Source organism: Heterodontus francisci, unplaced genomic scaffold (genome assembly GCF_036365525.1).
Source record: "Heterodontus francisci isolate sHetFra1 unplaced genomic scaffold, sHetFra1.hap1 HAP1_SCAFFOLD_102, whole genome shotgun sequence".
Classification (NCBI taxonomy): domain Eukaryota; kingdom Metazoa; phylum Chordata; class Chondrichthyes; order Heterodontiformes; family Heterodontidae; genus Heterodontus; species Heterodontus francisci.
In genome coordinates, this window is record NW_027140380.1 from 5642289 (window position 1) to 5644929 (window position 2641).

General features: G+C 46.0%; 1 non-coding gene across 1 annotated transcript; it reads left to right on the forward strand.

Annotated features, from left to right (window-relative positions):
- The first annotated feature begins 409 nt into the window (after positions 1–409).
- trnal-cag (transfer RNA leucine (anticodon CAG)) lies at positions 410–492 on the forward strand. The gene has a single exon. It is a non-coding gene; the product is annotated as a tRNA-Leu (tRNA).
- The last annotated feature ends 2149 nt before the right edge of the window (positions 493–2641 follow it).

Genomic DNA, 2641 nt, shown 5'->3' on the forward strand with positions numbered 1-2641 from the left:
CTGCATATTAGGCAGCACCCCGCCATGAGCGATAGTCACCCCTCCCAGCAGCTTGTTGAGCTCCTCGTCGTTGCGGACGGCCAGCTGCAGGTGTCTGGGAATGATGCGGGTCTTCTTGTTGTCCCGGGCCGCGTTACCGGCCAGCTCGAGGATTTCAGCGGTCAGATACTCGAGCACAGCAGCCAGATCGACCGGGGCTCCGGCACCCACACGCTCAGCATAGTTACCCTTTCTCAGGAGCCTGTGAACACTGCCCACCGGGAACTGCAGTCCAGCCCGGGAGGAGCGAGACTTGGCCTTGGCCCGAGCTTTCCCGCCGGTCTTTCCTCTTCCAGCCATTTCCACAATCTCACAAATACTTTCACAAAGAATGAATAATTTCCTTAGCATTAATTACATATCACCGGCAGTCAGGATGGCCGAGCGGTCTAAGGCGCTGCGTTCAGGTCGCAGTCTCCATTGGAGGCGTGGGTTCGAATCCCACTTCTGACAAGTTGTGTTTTGACTGAACTGGAGGCGTTTGGGAGCAGCGGTAAAAAGCAAAGAAAAAGCAGGAAAGAACATGGGAAAACAAAATAACAATGGACCCAAAGATGTTGCATGAAAACATTAGAGTTCGAGGCAACGAAGCAAACAGCAGGGCACAGAAAAGATCAAAAATGTAACCTTTGTATCGGGGTGGGATATGTTGCCAATATCCTTCATGAATACTTTACTGTCTTCTCGAATGAGAGGGTGATGCAGATATTGTTATTAAGGAGTAGGAGTGTGAAGTATTGGACGTGATAACTTAAGGAGAGAGGAAGTCTTAATGGGATGAGCATCCTTGAATGTGGATAAATCACCAGGACCAGATGAAATGTACCCCAGGCTGTTGAAAGAAGCCAGGGAAGAAATAGTGGAAGATCTGACTATCATTTTCCAATCCCTCACTGAATACAGGTGTGGTGCCAGAGGATTGGAGGTCTTGTAACGTTGCAATAAAAGCAAAATACGAGGCAGATTAAGCATGGCTGATCCTTTCGAGTAGAGAAACAGGGCTGAATTCCCTGAACCAGTGCTACAGCTTTCAGAATAGAAGGAGCCTATACACACCTGATGGGTTCCACTTAAACAAAAGAGCTGGAGGTGTTGACGGTCAGAACAGATAAAATGTGGAGGAGTGTTTGAAGCAGATGCTGTGTGGTTACTGTAGTTGTACTATGGAGTTATTTCAAGGAGGTGATTCTGAATGTCATGGATCAACGTGGACCCGTCCAAGGCAAAGGTTCCAAGCTTCCCTGTGGTCCAGCCTGGTTGAATGGAACTGAAGCAAACAAATCATACAGAAGTGGAAAAGAAATATAAGGCCATGAAAGCACAGAATTCAGATGGATGCAATACCAGATGGTATGGCAAGAGTGTAAAACAGCAACAGACTGGTGAATAAAACTTTCCCATTGAATGAGACAAGAGAAGAGAAGGGTAATAATAGTGTCAGGTGAGTTGTGACACTATTCACATTCCACCTTGATCTGAATAGGACTGTTGAAGGGAGTGATTGAGAAGAATAGAGGAGAAATGAAAAGAAAGGAGAAATAAACAAAAGGTCTTTTGATTTTAGAATGCTTGTTTTTGGAAATGACAGACTGTAAAGTGTGCGTGTCAGAAGATATAGAGCGAAGTTGGGTATGACAAGATCACAGGAAAGTTGTGCCCTGAGACAAGGTGTGTGTTGACAGGAAAGCTGCTTTCTTTTCCACAAAATGTAATTTATTCATATAATTTCTGCAATTACATTGCAAAGCAGTTCAAATTTAATATTACATAAGGTACAATACAGATCAGTGTCCTTCAATAATGTACATGATGTATCTCACTATCCCTGCCTGCACAGGTTATATTTACAGTATTTACATTACACATCAAACATTCTCTGGTGCAAACAGTCCGAGGGGTTTTACACGGGTTCCAGCCCCTCACTGTACTATGGCCTACTAGGGCCTCAGACTGCATCATTTCCCCATTGAGTCTCCATGGTGGTTTCCCCAAGCTTTAATGCCGTCCCACAGCACATAGTCTTGGACGTTGCAATGTGCCAGTCTGCAACACGCGGTCATGGACAGCTCTTTGCACTGGAATACCTGTCCCACGGCCGGGCTCGTTCTTAACAGAGATCATTTCAAATGAACATTTCCTAAATCCGTGCTTTCTCTCTCGCAATAAAGAGAACAGGATGTCTAGCAGATTCAGTGTGAGACAATAACACTGCCGGGTAAAGGCCGCTTTCCAACTCCAATCTTAACACAGGAGATTCCCCAAGCAGCTGCAGTCAGGTGCTGTAAACTGCTGGAAGCGGATGTGTGTGGAAATGGTGATGTTACTGAGGAGGTTTCTTGTTATCGAATGGACTGTGTTTAGGTGGGAATATTACTGAGCGTTAATTGCATCGGGACCATATTTAAAAGCTCCGGCTTTCTGGAAAGCCTTGACTATGAAGACCGAGTCTGGAAGGCTTTGTGTGGAGAGCTGGGTTTCGGTTCCACTGTTAATAAAGGGTTTGAAATTGGCAGCCCGGAGGAAACTGGAGGTGGAGCTGAAAGATGAGGAACCGTTCTCTCTCTGTCTGTCACTCTGGGTGTCTCCTCCATCTAGCTCTCTG